Consider the following 20,085-nt stretch of genomic DNA (forward strand, 5'->3'; position numbering starts at 1 on the left):
GTCTAATTGGGAGGGAAAGCATGATAGAATAATCTTCAGCTGTAAACTACATAAACCTGCCCTGGTTAGAACTCAGAAAAGGGATTTATTGGAAGAATATGAGGGTACACACACAATAAAAGGGAAATCTCAGGGCCAGATTCCAAAAAGACAGGACCTAGCAGGCTTTGGGAGTGTGTCAAACCATCTCCTGAGAACATTATTTCTGGAATGAATCAGTTACAGCTCTTCTCAGTCTTTTTGATTCTCTGCTCAAGATTCAGCTGAGAAGGAGTTCCTCTTCCGCTCTGGAAGAGTAAGTGCCTAACAGGCTGACCCCGCCGCAGATAACAACTGGAAATGAAATACAAAAGGTAGCTACCCAACATCTCTGGAGAGTGAACGAAAGCAGATTTGGAAGGGAAGTCAAAATTTGGAGAAAGGAACTGACTCAAGATGAGTTTCCTTTCTTTGCGGTTTTGGCCTGAGAAAAGGCTGTAATCATTGTGTGTCATTGGGTGACTTCAACTCCCATTAGAAAACCTATCATCTTTTTGGCCTATGCAACAAGGGGATGCATTCTAGGGCAACTATAGCCATCAGAAAATGAAGGAGGAATCTCAGAGCACAGAGAGCCTGAGAAGGAGAGTCTCAAAGTCTGTGTATGAACTTTCCCCAAGTCCTAGGCTGATTCTTGAACCATATACAAGTGGCACAGACTCAAAGCAACTTACATCTAAGAGTAAAAGAGTCAAAATGAGATTTGAACTGCTGCCTACTTTGGGCAAGTCAGAATTTACAGTTGAGTCTAACCAAGGTAATTGCCAGCAAAAACAAAAACAAGAACAATCTTCAGAGAAATATAACAGAATCCAGATTCTCCACAGAACAACATCATAGATTACAGGACACAATCAAAAATTAATATATGAAGAATCAGGAAAATGTGATCCATTCTTGTGGGAAAAGTAGTCAACAAACACCAACTTCAAGGAGACTTAGATGTCAAAATTTTCAAACAGGGGCTGGTCTGGTGGTGTAGTGGTTAAGTTTGTGCACTCCACTTCAGTGGCCCAGGGTTTGCAGGTTTGGATCCCAGGTGTGGACCTAGCACCACTTGTTAAGCCATGCTATGGCAGCATCCCACATAAAATAGAAGAAGACTGGCATGGATGTTAACTCAGTGACAATCTTCTTCAAGCAAAAAGAGGATGATTGGCAACAGAAGTTAGCTCAGGGCCAATCTTCCTCACACACAGACACACAAATTTCAAACAAGGACTTTAAAGCAGCTGTTATAACCATGTTCCATTAAGTAAAGGGAACTATACTCGTAATGAATGAAAACATAGAAAAATCTCATCAGAAAAATATTAAAAAGAGTCAGAGGAAATTTTAGAATCAAAAACATAATATCTAAAATGAAAAATTCACTGGATGGGGTTAATAGTAGCATGGAAGAGACAGAATAAAGAGTCAGCAAACTTGAAAATATAGCAATAGAAATTATCCAACCTGAAGAATAGAAAGGAAAAACAAGAAAGTTGTAGGACAATGTCAGTAGGTCTAACATACAAGTAATTAGAGTCCCAGAAGGAAAGGACATAAAAAATGGGGCAGAGGGGCCGGCCCGGTGGCACAGCGGTTAAGTTCTCGGGTTCCACTTCAGCAGCCTGGGGTTTGTGGGTTCGGATCCCGGGTTTGGATCCCAGGTGCAGACATGGCACCACTCATCAAGCCATGCTGAAGCAGCATCCCACATGCCACAACTAGAAGGACTCACAACTGAGAATACACAACTATGTAGCGGGGGAACTTTCGGGAGAAAAAGGAAAAATAAAAAATCTTAAAAAAAAATGGGGCAAAAAATAATTAAAGAAATAATGGCTTAAAACTTCTCAAATTTGGTAAAAGATATAAATTTATAGAATGTATGCTCTTTGAGCCTAAACAGAGTAAATATGAAGAAAATCAAGCCTAGACATATCATAGCCAAACTGTTGAAAACCAAAGATAAAGAGAAAATCTTAAAAGCAGTCAGAGAAAAACAACACATCATATACAGCAGACAATCATTTGAAAGATCACAGCTTCTCATCAGTAAGTCATCAGAGGCTGGAATACAGTGGAACAACATCTTTGAAACACTGTGGGGAGAAAATTGAAGAAATAAAACACAACCAAGCCTGTTAACTCAGAATTGTATATTTACCAGAAATATCCTATAAGAATAAAGGTGAAAGAAAGACATTTTGATATAAAGAATAGCTAAGAGAATTCTTCACTCTACAAGACATGTTAAATAAAATTCTTCAGGCTGAAATGAAATGATACCAGAGGGAAACTCAGATCTTTAGGAAGAAATGAAGAGCACTGGAAATGGTAAATATCTGGGGAAATACAAAGCCATTTTCCTCTTCTTCAAAGTGCTTGTTACCATTTGAAGCAAAAATTATAACATTATCTTGTGGGATTTGTAAGGTATGGGGAAAAAATATGTATGACAAATAGGGGGAGTTGTTAAACGGAAGTATGTGGTCACAAAGGAGTTCTACCTTTTACATAAAGTGGTATAATATTAACTCCAAGCAGGCTATGAAAACTTGAGGATGTATATTATAATTTCTGGCACAGCCACTAAAAAAATGCAAAGAAGTATACCTAAAAAGTCAACAGACAATTTAAATTCTAGAAAAATGTTCAATAATCCAAAAGAAATAGTAAAAGGGAACAGAGGAACAGAAAAATAGAGGATAAACAGAAAACTAATGATAAAATGGTAGACCTAAACATATCAATAATTACAAGTTTTAATGGACTAACGACTGTAATTAAAAAGCAGATGTTGAAAATAAATGGATGGGAAAAGATATATCCCGTCATTAGAAGGCAGAAATAGCTATATTATGTCAGATAAAATAGATGTAACGTGAATTTTGTGTTTCTTAATAAAATTTAATTTTGGAACCATTTTAGATTTAGATTTAGAAAAGTTGCAAAGATAATACAGAGTGTTCCCATATACTCTTAATACAGTTTACTTTAATATTAACATCTTAAATAACATGGTACATTTGTGAAAACAAAGTAACGAATATCGACACATTATTATTAACTAAATGCAGACTTTATTCAGATTTCTCCAGTCTTTCCACCAGTGTCCATGTTCTATTCCAGGACCCAATGGAAGTTACCAGAAAACACTTTTTGCATTTGCTTTTGATAATATTCAGTTCTATTACAGTACATGAATAATTTTTTAAAACATAAGTGAAACATTTTAAGAGATATTAAGTATAAATAGGCAGTAACTACAGCATGTGTGTGTTAAACATAGATAGAAAAAAATAGAAAGGCCAAAAGATATCTAATATTCATTACACACTAAACATGCATGAGACACAGGAGATGCTAAATATATAACAGGCACTAAGTGTTTAGGACAAGCTAAATACATGTGATCGCTTAATATACATAAGGCCTAATTCGATCACCAACTGGTGGTGCCCATTCTGGCCCCATCTGTCCTCTCTATGAGAAACACAACATGCATGCATTCAGCAGTCTAACTGGTAAGCTATAACTACTGGCTAGGCATACTTTCCCTGAGTCTCTCATCAAGTGTGTATGTGTGATTCCACAGGGCATCTTCTATCTGTGGGCCCCTTTGCTCTAACCTCAACCCTGGTCTTCATAAGCCTGCTATCCCTGGGGAAGGATGATACAGACACAGAACATGTGAATGTGGTGTGCCCAGATCTGTGTAGTGTGGAACTTCCACCCCTCCTTGAACCCTACCCTTAGTGTATTAATTGTCCTACCTTTTCCCCTTGCTTCTCACTGTGTGTCTTAAATTGATTTTAATAAACTATGTGAATCAAGCATTTTAATGTAGTCTATAAGCCTTTCAGTTCTGTGACCTCTGAATCTACCATTGCATCAAGTTAATTTCCAGCAAGGCAGTAAATTTCAAGAAAAGGACAAACACTTCATAATGATAAAGAAGTCAATTCATCAGGAAGATATGACATTCATGAATGTGAGTGTTCCTAACAACACATCCTCAAAACACATGAAACAAAAATTGACGAGGAAAATTCCACCATTCCACAATTATAGTTGGAGATTTTTTTGAACTCTCTCTCTCAGATATCGATCAGCAAAGACCCAGATAATCTGAATAACATTATGAACCTCCCTGACCTAATTGTTATTTATGTAACACTATACCTAACAACTACCCAACGCACATTCTTTTCAAGTCCATGTGGAACATTCATCAAGGTAGACATACGTTAGGCAACAAAACAGCCCCAACAACTTTAAAATTATTGAAATAGGGCCAGTCCCAGTGGCCTAGTGGTTAAGTTCAGCACTCTCTGCTTCAGCAGCCCTTCTTCAGTTCCCAGGTGTGGACCTACGTCACTTGTCAGTGGCCATGCTGGTGGTGGCTCACATACAAAAAGAGGGAGATTGGCAACAGATTTTAGCTCAGGGCGAATCTTCCTCAGCAAAAAAATTGAAATAATGTAGAATACATTCTGTGATCACATGGAATTAAATTAGATATCAGTAGCAATAATATATCTAGGAAAACTGGAAATGTTTGGAAATTAAATAACACACTTCTAAATAATCCATAAGTCAAAGAAGAAATCAAAAGTGAAGTTAAAAATACTTCTAACTGAATCAATTGAACTGAATGATAATAAATACAGCATATCCAAAATTATAGGACGCATTTGAAGCAGTGCTTAGAGGGAAATTTATAACTTTAAGTGATTGTAATGGTTAATTCTACATGTCAAATTCATTCGGCCAAGGGGTACCCAGATTCAACATTATTTCTGGGTGTGTCTGTGAAGGTGTTTTTGGATAACAAAGCATTTGAATTAGTGGACTCAGTAAAGTGGACTGCCCTCCCCAGTGTGGGTGGGCATCATCCAATCCCTTGAAGGCCTGAATAGAATGAAAGGAGAAGGAGGGTGAATTTCACTCCTTTTGCCTCCTGCCTGCCTACATGAGCTGGGACATTGGTCTTCTCCTGCCCTTGGCCTGAGACTTACATTATCAGCTCCATTGGTTCTCAGGCCTTCAGACTTGGACTGGAATTATACCACCAGTTTTCCTAGGCCTCCAGCTTGCAGACAGCAGATTGAGGGACTTCTCAGCCTCCATAGTCACATGAGCCAATTCCTCATAATAAATCTCTTCCTATATAATATATATCCTATTGGTTCTCTTTTTCTGGGGAACCCTAATACAGTGATGATATTGAAAAAGAAGAAAGGACTAAAATTAACGACTGAAGTTTCCACCTTAAAAGCAATGAAAACCTACGGTAAGTAGAAAGAAGAAGACAATAAGGATGAGAGTAGTAATCAATGAAATAGAAAACAAACAATAGAGAAAATTAACAAAGTCAAACTTGGATCCTTGAAAAGATCAATGAAGTCAATAAATCCCTAACTAGGCTGATCCATAAAAAAAAAAATGAGAGGATATAAATTAAAAAGGTGTCATCAGTACAGATCATACAGACATTAAAAGCATAATAAGATTCAACTTCAAGAAGGGAAGAAGGAGGGAGGGAGGGATGAATGAGTGGCTGAGTTTGATGATGTGCTGCTAAAGGATGGGAAACTGTAGTGGTTTCTCCAGACAGTCTCCAAGGAGTCAAGATAGTTTCCCCAAAGCAAAATCAGGGTAAAGGTTGCTTAAGTGGCCAAATAGCAAATACCCACTGCAGCTATATAAGCCAACAATCACAATACACTGAGATAAATTGAGAACAGATGTATGTACAAAGCACATATCTCTGACAACTGTGCTCTTTTGCTCTTGAGCTGGAGGGTGGGGAGCAAAGGTAGTCTTGTGCTGGAGCTGGCGGTCTCTGCTTTAAAGGTGAATGTGGAGGAGCGACTGACACAGGTACTGTGGGTCCCAATCACAAAGCATGTTGCTTCACTGATCCTTTCGTTTCCCAATGTGTGTAGCACACCTGCTTAAAAAGACAGCAAATTCCAGGGTGAAAAAATATCAACATGGGAGAGTTGCAAAGAATTTCATTAAGTTATATAGATATATACAGTTTGACAACTTTCTCCAAATAATAGGGGATGTTTTGGAATGCTGGTTCATAAACTTTGAAAAATCCTTGGTCATTTTAAGCAAGACAGACCTCTTCCAAAAGTAAACTCTTTACCACTGATCTTAATTGCTTCTGCAAAAGAACATATGTAAAATAAGTTGCAAGATGAATGGCCTTTAAATTCTGAGAAGCTTGGGGCGAACAGGAACCTCCAAGGTTACCAAATTCATCCATTGAGCAGATAGGTGTAAGATTTTAATATTTAGGGACAACTGCACCTTCTCCACTGGACTAAGTTGTCAATGAAAAGTTAGAATTATTAGATGTTTAATTAACTAGACAGGTCAGAGGAAGACCTCCTTCATAATAGTGAAAAGCTCTTCTGCTAGTTTTAGACAACTTCTAATGTCCCTTCCTGGAGATGGAAAGGGAAAGAACCTATTATATAATTTCTCAGTAAAAGAAACCATGTTTTCCGTAAGTGGGACAAGGGTCTACTAAGATAAATAAAACAAGATGGAATTCCCCTGGATATTTATAGAACATAACAAAGCTTACATAACCAAAGGACAATTTTGTATGATTTCATTTATATGAAGTACCTAAAGGCAGGCAAATTCATAGAGACAGAAAGTAGAATAGTGGTTACCATGGACGGGGGGAGGGGAGAATGGGAAATCATCATTGACTAGGTACAAGAATTTCAGTTTGGATGAAGGAAAATATCTGGAGGTGGATAGTGGTGATGGTTGTACAACACTGTGAATGTTGAACACAAAAATTGTTAAAATTTGGGGGCCGGCCAGTGGCGCAGCGGTTAAATTCACACGTTCCGCTTTGGCAGCCTAGGGTTCGCTTGTTCAGATCCCGGGTGCAGACATGGCACCACTTGGCAAAAGTCACACTGTGGTAGGCGTCCCACGTATAAAATCGAGGAAGATGGGCATGGATGTTAGCTCAGGGCCAGTCTTCCTCAGCAAAAAGAGGAGGATTGGCAGTAGTTAGCTCAGGGTTAATCTTCTTAAAAAAGAAAAATCGTTAAAATGGTACATTTTACGTCATGTATGTTTTACCACAATAAAATAAACTTAAGAAAATAAGTAGCAAGAATAATAGTTTTTGGGGCCAGCCTGGTGGCTTAGTGGTTGAGTTTGGCATGCTCTGCTTCAGCAGCCCGGGGTCACAGGTTTCGATCCCAAGCGTGGTACAGATGTTAGCTCGGGGCCAACCTTCCTCAACAAAAGAAGAAAAAAAAAGAATAACAGATTTTGATGAGACGTTGGTGAGATGTCACAAATAAATTACCTAATTGTAAAGGAAACAAATTAGTGCTACAAGAGAACTTCAGGAAGACTCTTAATTACTATTCATCCATACTTCAATAACTTAATATATATAGTAAGTTTAATATAATACGACATTGTAAAAAAAACAAATGGGGAAAGTGTTAGCCCATTCAAAGTTATGATTATTTACTGTTCACAGCCTACAATCTGGAAATAGACCAGGCCTACACTACATCAGCTACGCTCACCAGTCATTAAAACTTTGTAAAGGATATGGATTGAGAACGGGGTTACACCCTATTTCTGGGTCCTGGAAAGACATAAGCGGTGGTCAGGGTCACTCTGCAGGCATAGACCTGCTTCAAGGACAGTACCTAGGTGCCGGATAGATCTGAGTGTGTGTTAGCTGCCGTGGGGTTTCTGAAGGTCACCACCCCATCTGATCTAGGAGCTCACAGATCAAGCTGGATTTGCTAATCTCTGCTCCAAGAGCGAGCCTGAAGATAAGCTATTGCTAATTATTATTCATTTCTGTGTGTGTAGCACAATGCTGTTTTACAAGTGTCCTTTTCCTACATTATCTCATCTGATCATCATAGTTAACTGCCCTGCAAAGAAAATGGGGCAGATATAATCATCTATATTTTATGACTGAGAAACTTGTATGGGTGAGGCCCAGGAGACCCAAGGCTTGAGGCTTGTAAGTGGCAGAGTTGAGGCCAGAATCAAAGCCTTTTGGTTACCAGAGTCCCTTTTCTCAAATTCTACAAACCTAGCAGGGCGAGGCAAGAGAGGTGCTTGCCTTGCACAAAATTTAAGAGGCACCAAATCAAGACAAATAATATTTTAATGTAATATTTTAAAAAGTTAAAGTTAAGGTCAAACTATCCCCAATGAACAAAATGTCGAAATTTTAAATAAAGACCGGCTGTTTGCTGGTATTACGACCCTGCGTTATTGTGCAAAAGGAACGGTCCTTTCCCATCAGCCTGAGGTTCCAGGCCCACTGGGCCATCTTGTCCTCTGCTGGGTGGGTTTGTGAGGGTTGACACGATGTGTAAACAGACAGGGTAATGCGGGGCTTTCTATAGAGTCAGGATTTTTGAAGATAGAGGTGTATCAGAACCTGGCTGGGGTCAGATAGCCAGAGAATGGCCAAGTCCAGATTGGATCCCAAAGCGGATGATGTCAAGGCCCCTGCACTTTGCTGCCTGCTGTACTGCCTCTCTCCACTCTCTCTTTTCCTAGTGCCTACACCTCATAGGGAGAAAACACATGTAAAGGAATCACTCTACTGCACACTGAAAATAGGAGCCTGAGTAAAGTCCCAAGGAGGTCTCAGGCTGAGATACTTCTGGTTGGTTGGTCAGGGGCTATTGCATAATGCCAGCATTCCGGAGATGCTATCTGAGTGCCAGGGGCAAGAGCTATTTTTGACCACTGACATACAGGGTGTGTCCTACTTTTAAGGAGCTCTAATAAATGGAAACCTATATTTACATTAAAAGTCTGTTAAATTGTGATGATTTACTCTGGCTAGATCATGTTGAAGCCCATTCAATATCAAGCTCTCCTAATCTGTTTTTAAGATTTTATTTTTTCCTTTTTCTCCCCAAAGACCCCCGGTACATAGTTGTATATTCTTCATTGTGGGTTCTTCTAGTTGTGGTATGTGGGACGCTGCCTCAGCATGGTTTGATGAGCAGTGCCATGTCCGCGCCCAGGATTCGAACCAACGAAACACTGGGCCGGCTGCAGTGGAGCGTGTGAACTTAACCACTCGGCCACGGGGCCAGCCCTCCTAATCTATTTAACAGAATTTGATTTCCAGTTGGTGGGTATTTTGATGGCCTGTTGGGAAATTTTAATGTAGCAAATCTTCAATCAGCTGTTATTTGAGTATCTACAACTACGTGGTGATAAACTAAAGAAAGTCTAAGTCAAGTTCTCTACCTCCGGTAAAACCACCTGGAGTCTACTTAGGGAGATATGACCCTTATGTGCAAATAAACAAATATTAACTTATGATAAGAGCCAACTGAATACTGAATGGCATTGCCATTAACGCATAGAAATTCTGAGAAGAGAAAGCAGTCACTTTGGAAGAGAGAAAACAGACCAGTGTGCATGAACTTGTTCTGTAGGATGGGTACCTAGCTGGAGATGTGTGCAGCACACATTTGAGGGCTGTGGGGAGGGCTGTGCAAAGGTAGGGGGCCGTCAGGTGCCAGACAGGATCACAGGAGAGTGGCACCCTCCGTGTGGCTGAATAGCAGTTGTATGAAACTGGCAAAGCATCAATCTTAGACCTGAAGGTAGTCTCAGTGTGGAGAGTTATAAAAGGATGAGACTTCCCAGGGAGCCCACCAAGACCAGTGCCTGGTGGCTGTCTTCATGTAGAGAGCCAGAGGAGAACAGGAAAGCAAGCAAGAAGATGACTGAGAAAGAAATGGATGAAGCAGTCAGAAAGCAAGGACAGTGCAGTGTCACGAAGGGCCAGGAACTAAGAGCTGTTAGAGGTGAGTGGTTAGTGTGAGGTGCAGAAGAAAGGTCAAGGAGAGAAATATTTGAGATTGATGGTCATATTTTTAGGGGGGCAGTGCTGCCTGATAGCATGGCTTTATAAGGACCGTACCAGTCTATTTATCTGATGCTGAGCATGACCTTGATCCTGCAATCTTTGAGCCAACAGAAAAAATATGGTCACACTCTAATTCACCTTAGTAGTATATTCCTTATATTAAAATCTGGGATATCTTTGGAAGGACACTTAGGAAACTAGCCACATTCATTGCTTTCAGAGAGGGGTGCTGGGTGGATGGGAATAGAAGTGGGAGACTGTTCACTGTATATCGTTTTGTGCCTTGAATTTTGAACGAGGTGTTAACTATTAAAAATTTTTTTTAAAAATCAAAGAATAGAACACATGTGCTGAAAAAAAAAAAAGGAATAAGTAGGAACAAATGTTTTGGTTTTCTTTTTGCTGAGGAAGATTAGCCCTGAGCTAACATCTGTTGCCAATTCTCTTTTTTGCTTGAGGAAGAATAGCCCTAAGCTAACATCTGTGCCAACCTTCTTCCACTTTATATGTGGGTCGCTGCCACAGCATGGCTGATGAGTGGTGTATGTCCGTGCCTGGGATCTGAACCCGTGAATCCGGGCCACCAAAGTGAAGTGCACCAAACTTAACCACTATGCAGGGCCGGCCCCAGGAACAAATGTTTTAAAAGTACAATTTTCACAGGATGCTCCATCAAAAAATAAGCAAACAAGCAAACTCTTCTGCCATTTCTGAAGAAACAGTCTTATTGAGTATAATTGACATATTAGTTTGCATTTTTAGAATTTTATATAAATGGAATCATATCATCTGTACTCTTTTGTCTGCTTTCTTTCACTCAAGCAAAGTTATTTTTGAGATTCATCCATGTTGCTTGTATCAATAGCTCATTCATTAAAAATTATTGAGTAGTATTCCATTTTATAGATATGCCACTTGGATAAATACCTAGGAGCAAGGTCATATGCTAAGCATGTTTAGCTGTACAAAAAAGATCAAACTTTTCCAAAGTGGCTGTACCATTTTGCATTTTCACCAACAAAATATGAATGAGAGTTCCAGTTGCTCCACATCCTCACCACCTGGCAGGGTCTTTTCAATGCTCAACATTCTACAACGTGCATGGTGGCATACCACTGTGCTTTTAATTTGGATTTTCCTAACAACTAATGATATTGAGGATCTTTTCATGTGCTTATTTGCCATCTGTATATCTTCCTTGATGAACTATCTCTTCAAATATTTTTCCCATTTAGAAAAATGGCCTTGTTTATTATTATTGAATATTAAGAGTCCTTTATATATTCTGGATACATGTCCTACATCAGATACATGATTTGGAAATGTCCTGTCCCATTCTGTCCCTTATCTTTTCATTTTCTTAATAGTTTCAAAGAAGAGATGTTTTTAATTTTTATGAAGTCAAGTTGGTGAGGTAGCCAGCCTTCAGGATGGCCCCAATCATGCCCCCTCATTCTGGTGTTCATGCTCTTCTATGGCCCCCTCTCACAGTGAATAGGGTTGACCTGTGTAACCAATAGGATATTGAGGAAATGATGATGTGTGGCTTCTGAGGCTAGATCATAAAAGACGCTGCACCTTCTGGCTTCTACCTTTGCTCTCTCATGGATAACTCACTCTGAGGGAAGCTAGCTGGCATGTTGTGAAGACACTCAACAGCCCTGTGGGAAGTCCCTGTAGCAAGGAACCAAGGCCTCCCACCAGCAGCCTTGTGAATGAGCCATCTTGGAAGCAGATCCTCTGTCCCCAGTCAAGGCTTCAGATGACTGTTGCCCTAGCTGACATCTTGACTACAACCTCATGAGAGACCCTGGGCCACAACCACATAGCTAAGCTGCTCCTGAATTATAGACTCACAGAAACTGTGAGATAATAAATGTAAATTATTGTTTAAGCCACTAAATTTTGTGCTGATTTTTCACACAAAATAGATAAGAGTGGAGTTTCTATCATTTGCAGTGGAAAACCTAATGATTAATATCTATCTTATGTTTTTTAAAGGGGAATCTCGGGATGGAATGAAGTCGGGATCCTTCCCTTCGTGGTGACTGCCACTGCAACTTCCTAGGAGCCTGAGTCCTTTATTTCTCACGACTTTTTCTCCTTCTTGGTCCCCTGATCCATTCCTATGAGTTCTCACCTTAACATTCTACGGCCAACTGCTTTGGGCTAACACGATGGTGACACAGGAACACCGGATGGAAAGCCACTTTGGGAAAAATCAGGGGTTTTGACATTTGCAATAATTGCTAGCTCAGCTATCTCACAAGTCTGGCCTTCCTCAAATACTGTTTAGGAATAAAACAAGCTTGCTCCTGCTTTAGGTCCTTTTCAGTAGATTTTCCCTCCTCTTTGGATTATTATTTTAAAAATTATCATTAATTAAAGTATCATATGCAATGCTCTTACATACTGAAGCGTGTATAAATCACTTACATACAGGGAGAGAATAATAACCAGTGGTACACCATGTATCCACAACTCAGCTTAAGAAATAAACTACTGGGCTGGCCCCATGGTTGAGTGGTTAAGCTCGCACGCTCCGCTTCGGTGGCCCAGGGTCTTGCCGGTTTGGACCCTGGGTGCGGACATGGCATCGCTCATCAAGCCATGCTGAGATGGCGTCCCACATAGCAGAGCCGGAAGGATCTACAACTAGAATATTCAACTATGTACTGGGGGGGCTTTGGGGAGAAGAAGAAGAAAAAAAGATCGGCAACAGATGTTAGCTCAGGTGCCAATCTTTAGAAAGAAAAAAGAAATTATTAACAGTATATCTGAAGCCCCCTGGGTACCCCTTCAGGACTGTGCCGCTACCCTCCACCAGAGGTTACCCATTCTCCTGAGTTTTGAGTTAACTTGAGTTATCATTCTCTTGGTTTTTTTTACAGTTTCACAAAAATCACCTATGTAGGTCTCCCTGAACAGTTATCATTAATTTTGCAACACTGAGCAGCAAGCACACACCTACCTGTGATATAATATTGCCAGAGTTAGATGAAGACTCCCCGGAGAAGACAAAGAGAGTGGTCCCTAGGTTTTAATCTGACTTTGGCTTCCCTGGGAATTTACCAGAACCTCTCCTAGGGAATGTCATGAGTGAATCCTGGGGACAACAGGGTGCAGCACAGTGAGGACATTGGTAGGACAATAGCAGGAGGCAGGTGTTGGACGGGTAAGTGATGCGGTTGGGGAAGTGTGCTTCTCTGTGTTTATCTGCTTCCAAGCTCACCACGGTGGAGCAGTAGATCAAAGCAGACCATTTCTGTGGGAGGAGAACTGAGTCCTCAGCTGATCTAGATGGCAAGGCTTACGGGGGAGAGAGGAACTTATATCAATGCATGGTCCAAGATAAGTCATGTACAGATTAGAATCAGGGTCAGGTTCACCTGGGTATCTAGTCCTCAGGTAAAAAGGAAGGAATAACAGGAGGCAGCTCCTGGATGAAGCCATCCTCAATATGTCTGTCTCTTGGGTTTCAATGCTCCAGTTCTGACTGGTGGCCATTTGCGGCGCAGTCAACATCCTGGGATCTCCCTGCACCATCCACCCAAAGATACTGATTGCCTGCCTTCTGCAACGGATTTCCTCTGTCCTCTATCCTATGACTTTCTCTTTCTCGTTTAGTTCCTTGTGGAAGCCATTCTCCAGTAGCTCCTTGAGAAAGCATGCATGGGAGTTAACATTTTTTGAGATTTTGCATGAAAACTGTTTTCCTTCTATTCTCATATTTATCAGATGACTTGGCTAGGTATAGAATTTTGAGTTGAAAATCATTTTCTTAGCGTTTTGAAGATGTTGCTGCCCTGTCTTCTTGATTCCCATAATGCCACTGAGAAGCCTGAGCTGTTGGTTCCTGCTCCTTTGTATGTGACTCTTTTTTCCCCTCTTGAGGCTTGTAGAATCTTTTCTTTGTCCCCTGTGTGCTAGAATTTCACAATGATGGGCCTTGGTGTGTGTCTATATTCATCTGTCGGTCTTATTTCTTGATCAGCCTTTTCTGTCTGGAAATTGTGTCCTTCAATGCTGGGAAATTTTCTTGAATTATTTAATTGATGAATCTTTTCAATTAATTATCTTTGTTTTCTGTTTCTGGAGTTTCTGCCATTCAGATGTTGAACTTACATGGCTTGTCCTCTGTCTCTCCTATTGTCAAGTCTCTGTCCTTTTTGCTTTACGTTCCGTGAGTCTTCTCCAGTTTTCTCATTCTTTCTGCAGAGTTTTCCATTTCTGCCATATGTTTTTGATTTCCAGGAGTTCCTCTTGGTTCTTTGAATTATTTCTTTATATGGCAACATCTCCTTGTTTCATGGACGCGACATCATTTATTTTCCTTTTGAAAATACTGATGACATTTTAAAAAATTTATGACAATAGTTTTAATTTGATGTCTTTTCCCTGCATGGTCTGTTTTGCCTTGAAGTAAGTTGCTTTTTTTTCTGCTGGTTTTGGTCCTTATTTTTCATGTGAAAAGCTTTCTTTAGCTGTTTGGCATTAGCCGTTTGTTCATGATGAAGAATATAGCCAAAAGCTCGTTTGGGAGCGCTGAGTGTGGGGTTGGGCCTTTCTGTGTGTTTTAGCCATGGCTTCCCCAAAAGCAGAGCCCAAGACTCACACAGGGGTAGTTCATTTGGGAAGTGATCTAAGAAGTAGGAATGAGGGATACTGAGAGGGAAAAAAGACAGAGAGAAAGCCAATATAAGTGTGAGATGTGTTACCCAGCTGGCCATTGCTGCAGTGGCTGGTGCTCCAATCCACAGGATATTCTGAGTCTTACGGAATGTGTCTCAGAACTCTTCACTCAGGAGATGAAAGAAGGAAGCACTTCTCCTCAATAGTAGCCCTGCAGACATCATCTTCCCTGAATTTCTGGGTAGCACATGTCTGAATGCTGATGCTGAGTGGTTCTGCAGACCCACATGGATATCAATGACGTTTTGGGACAGACAGCAAGATTCAGGGCTGAGGCAAGACTTTGCTTGCTGCATTAGCTAGGGATCCCTAGAAAAACAGAAACAATAGGAATTGAGATATAGATATAGTATAAGGAATTGTCTCATGCAATTATGCTGAGAAGTCCCATGACTTGCCATCAGCAAACCAGAGACCCAGGAGAGCCAGTGGGGTAGTTCCAGTTTGAGTCCAAAGGCCTGAGAACCAGAAGAGCCCATGGTATAAGTTCCAATTCAAGTACAGGAGAAGACCAAAGTCCCAGCTCAAAAACAGTAAGGCAAAGAGCCGAATTCTCCCTCCCTCCTCCTTTCTGTTCTATTCAGGCCCTCAACAGATTGGATGAGGCCCACTCACATTGGGGAGGGCAATCTGCTTTGCTCAGTCTACCAATTCAAATGCTGATTTCATCCAGAAACACTCTCACAGACACATCTAGAAATAATGATTACTGTCTGAGCATCCTGTGGCCTAGTGAAGTTGACACATAAAATTAACACTTGCTCTGGGAAGCTGTATGGAACTTGATGGAACAGTAGCTGCAAATGTGGGTAGAGCAAGAGGATTAGAAGTGGTGCACAAAAGGTGTCTGGTAGATTGCTTCACTGAAGAGCAACTACTGGTTGGACCATTGTTGGGAGATCCCCAAGTGTCAGCCTCTGTGGGTCTTTCCTCCTAGGCTGATTAGATTCCTCAAGAAGAGTCTTCCAATCTCCTACCTAAGAGGTGAAGGTCACATTGCCAGCATTCTGAAAGCCAAATGGGGCAAGACAGTTGTAGTCTCCACATTCGATGTGCATTTGGCCTCTAGGTTCCCCCATTTCCAATGTGGTACCCATGCCCTCAATGTGCCTGGCATCTTCTGGACCAGAGATGCTCCTTGTAGGATAAACCTCCACCCTTCTGCTGGGATCAGGGATGGGATGTGGGATCTAACTGCTTCTCAAATTGCTTTCCCTCAGTTCTCCTTATTTTAGCCTTCTCCTCCACCCTCAGTCCTGATGGCCCCTGGTTCTGGCAGTTTCCGGACCTTCTGAAGTATTTCCAGTATAAGCTGGGTTGGATCTCAGCTTTCGCAGATCTGCTAAATCAGTTACCACTCATCCATCTATTTTCCAGCTTCTGAAATTGTGATGCTCTTTTCTCTTTTCCTACTCTCCTTTCCTTATGAGTTTATGACTTAAGAAAAAAAAAGAAAGAAAGAAAGAAAAAGGAAAGAAAATCTGTTTAGTGCAGTTTTGGGATGGAGCAAAATTAGTTGCATGCAGACCATCTGCCATCTTAGCTTGGAATTCATGTGCAGATATACACATAGCTGCCTCCATTGTGTCCTTCCTGTTTCAACTGAAATGTCACCTCCTCAGAGAAGCCTTTCCTGACCACTCAACCGAAATTAGGCCCCCAGCATTATAGCTCTTATTACTACCTGTTATTTTCTTATTTATGGACTTCTGCCCCATCAGAATTTAAGTTCCATGAGAACAGGTACCCCAGTCCACGCAGGATCCCCAGCTTCTCAAATAGGACCAGGCACATGGAAGAAGCTCAGTAACTGTGTTTGGAAACAATATTTTGAGTATCAAGTGAGCTTCAACCCTGTGTGTGATACACCCTGGGAAAAGGAAAGAAAGACTGCCACACATGTAAAAGGAGCCGGGTCTATACAGAAATAGGACAGAATCTGTGTGTAAGTCATGCAGAGTATGAGCAGCCAAAGAAACTGCAAAGAGCAGGAGCAGAGCTGCAGGGATCTGGAAAGGCCTGTATTTGAAAATGGTGTCTCTGACTTGAGTCAAGGTCATCCTGGGTTTCAGCTGAGCAGCCACGATGAGTGGGGCTGACCACTTAAGGGAACCACCCCCAGCAAAGGTGGACACAGAGGATGGGAAAAAGGGAGAAAAGCAGACCCCACTAGTCTCTCTGAAATGGGGGAAACAGACCTAAGAATCTTCAGGGAAGCAGAGAGCCCAGGGGAAGCGGGAAGCCCTGTTCTGCAGTGTGTGAGGCCATGTTACGTTGGGAATGGAAGCTGCTGCCCCCGTTTTACCTACCAGGAATCCTTATCACAAACCAGGGCCGTTTCAGGTGCTGTTCACATCCCCGGAGGTACTGAGTGCTGTGTGACCTTTATTTTGTTAAAAAAAAAAGTTACACGTATTTACTGTAACAAATGCAGATGACATGGACAATTGAAAAGTTTGAAAAAAGTTACCTTCCTCTCCAATAGTGTCAGCTTTTAGCTCAGCAGATTATTTGAGTTTAGTTTCTTTTCTTTTCTATCTTTCATTTAAAAAGGTAATACATTCACATGGTTCAAAATTCAAAAGTCACAAAGGTGTAGAGTGAAAAGTGCTCTTCCCATGCCATTCTCCACCTTTCTCTGAGGTCTCCTCGGAGGCAACCTGGTCCTTGTATCTTTCCAGAAATATTCTCTGCCCATCCAGATTTTCTTCTGGACATAAGTAAATAGGAACAGAACTACTCGGAGCACACACAGATGCCCTTCCTCTAAGTGAGCCAAGGCTAAGAGATTGGCTCTTCATTTTTGCCTGCAAAGAAACAGCAGTAATAGGAGCCACTGTGATTCCGGGAGGGAGGGATCGCCTCTCGGTTGGTTCATTGGCAGATCTCTTAGCACAAAAAGGAATTGTGGAAAGGATAGGATGTGGTCTGCCAGGTGTCAGGTGCTTTTAATTTAGGACAGAGCTCGTCTAGCTAAAGACATGGTATAGATATGGCAAAAGAAATCCTGGCTGTCATGTGTGATAGGGAATAAAGTTTAAATGTGACATTTAAGGGCATTCTCTGAGGAGGATGTTGTGTGGGATCTAAGCTTGGGAGAAGGAAGCTTTTTTGGGTAAGCCACCCAAGGTGTATCTTCATTAAAGGGAGACACTCCAGAGTTGAACTGTGGGGGTCCACAGTCAAAGAAGGAATAAGACAAGAGAGCTAGATGCTTCCCAGGTGGCACGCCAGGAGGTGGACAGCAATGGGTGGGGTCCAGTCTGGGAATTAAGTTAGAATGCATCTGACATTTTCCAATTGGAGGGAGGCCCAATTCTGAAGGTAGAACACTTCAATGTGGTATGGGAGGGAGCCACTGGCAAATCAGACAGCTCCACTCAACAGAAGATCCATTGAACCTGTCTGGCAAGCGGGCAGTCTTCAACAAGAAACCGGGAGAGGCAGAAGGGAATGGGTCTGGAGCCAGATTACCTGGGCTTAACCCTGGTTCCAATACTTCTTAGCAGTGTGAACCTGGGCAAGTTAAACTCCTTGTGCCTCAGTTTCCTAATAGAGGTAAGACACAGGGATAATAACACTCTCATAAGGGTGCTGTGTGATCAACTGAGTTAACCTACAACGCAGGCATAGAACAATACCTGGCACATAGCTAACTTGATGCTTTTCAGCCATTACTATTTTTAATAAAGGCCTGCTCAGGCCTGTCGTGCTGGCACGGAAGTCCTTGGTGATGAATCTGGAAAAGCAGAATCATAGATAGAAATCATAGATTTCCAGTAGTGGTAGGAGGGGAAAAAGGGAGTGAACAATAGCACAGCAAGAACACACCTGGAAGAATGAGGAAAAAGGGTTCAGGTTGGGGCAATTTCAGAGAAAACAGCCTTGTCGTAGGTCTACGATGTTCAAAACATCTTTTGTCTTTTGGAAATTAAAGACTTTCAATTTGGAAATTAAAATTTCTTTTGGAGATTAAATGTAGAAAGTTTAATTATTTTGGTAATTAAATAGAGGTTTAATTCTTTTTGTGTGCTCACTTAGAGCTCAAGTTTTATTGCTAAGGGTGGGCAGATTGCATAGAAGGAACCCAAGATCTGTAAGTCAGAAGACCTGGGTTCTAGTCCTAGCTCTGCCCTTAAGTAGCTGATGCCATACTGAGCCAAGTCAATTAACAGTGTCATTTTTAAAAGAAAGGGCCAGAACTAGATCCTAGGCCCCACGAGTATTTAACACTCTCTGATTCTTGCCCAGGGACAGTCTCAAGAGAATTTAAATTTCTCACCTTGTCCCCAGACCCCTCCCCTCAAACAAATCGATTAAAACTAAGAAGTGTGGTGTTCCTTTCCTTTTCCTCATGTCCCTTGCCAAAAGAACCCAAGATTTCTAAAATCTGGGCAGTGGGTGAGAGCCACGTCTTTTTCTTTTCCCATTCATTTTAGGTTTAGGTTTTAGGTTTTCAGTTATTCCTGTCGTCTGCCTAGAGCGTCTTTGGATTGAACTAGGAAGTAATGAAAAAAGGTGAGATTTGCTTAAAGGAAATTAAGCTTGCTTTGCCTGATTCTCCGGGTAAAGCTTGGACAGGTAGACTGTGATTGTTAGGGTTCAAACCACCCCTTTAACGAATCCTGCCCAGAGGGTGGGATCTGGCCCAAGCAGGATTATAAGATACTGACTCCTTAAAGCCTGAGGACGCTGTACATACTAAGAGGCTGCCTCACATAAACGGGCTACACGATGCTTACAAACCCTCAAACACATGGCATCTCCATTCAGATTTTGGGCTGGGGCGGGGTGGGGGGTGTGTGTGTGTGTGGGGGGGGGGATTGGGGTGCGCTGGTTGTAAAACCACCAGCTCTGACTTTGTGTTTAGAAGAAAAATCTTGAGTTCTATAGCTGAGGAGATATGGCTGCCTGCCCAAGGACTATGAACCTGCATCTTGTTTGCTTGTCATCCTGTCAGTCATTTTCCTTTTTTTAAAGAAGATAAAACTCTGATCTCAGAAACACAAAATAGCGAGCTTTTTCCAGAGGCGAAGCCCTCATCCCTAGGGCACTGTACAAATAACCCCAGCCTAGCCCATCCCACTCCAGGAACACCCCAGCCCGCCCGGAGGGGTCCGCACTGCGGGGCGCAAAACCACAGCTCAGCTCCAAACCCACAGGTTCCATCACCAACCAATCGCGGGCCGGGGTCCTTCAAGAAAACCAGAAACGCCTACGAGATATGAATGGCACTAAGGCTAGCCCATCGTCGCAAAGATACCTCAAGGGGCGGGGTCAGAATCAGCCAATAGTATCGAAGCAGTTGTTGTTAGGCGGGAGGAAGACGCCGGCGAGCGTGCGTGAGGCCGCTCCCGGGAAGGGGGTGGCAGGAAGCTCGCGGAGCCAATGGCCGCGGCGGGCGGGCGGTGGCGCGCGTGCGCGCTGGGACGTGGGGCTGCGGGCGGGAGGCGGGG

At 41.9% G+C, this 20,085-nt stretch overlaps 1 long non-coding RNA gene across 2 annotated transcripts; it reads right to left on the reverse strand.

Moving 5' to 3' along the window:
• Positions 1-5,755: 5,755 nt before the first annotated feature.
• On the reverse strand, positions 5,756-20,052 carry LOC111775327 (uncharacterized). 2 transcript variants are annotated; one of them, XR_002810897.2, is made up of 3 exons: positions 19,893-20,052; positions 12,909-14,938; positions 5,756-5,980 (listed from the first exon to the last, which is right to left on the reverse strand). It is a non-coding gene; the product is annotated as an uncharacterized lncRNA (long non-coding RNA). The 2 variants fall into 2 exon arrangements; XR_011438807.1 differs by lacking the exon at positions 19,893-20,052 and adding an exon at positions 16,939-17,012 and having other exon boundaries at positions 5,763-5,980.
• Positions 20,053-20,085: the final 33 nt, after the last annotated feature.

Source organism: Equus caballus, chromosome 1 (assembly GCF_041296265.1).
Source record: "Equus caballus isolate H_3958 breed thoroughbred chromosome 1, TB-T2T, whole genome shotgun sequence".
Taxonomy (NCBI): Eukaryota; Metazoa; Chordata; class Mammalia; order Perissodactyla; family Equidae; genus Equus; species Equus caballus.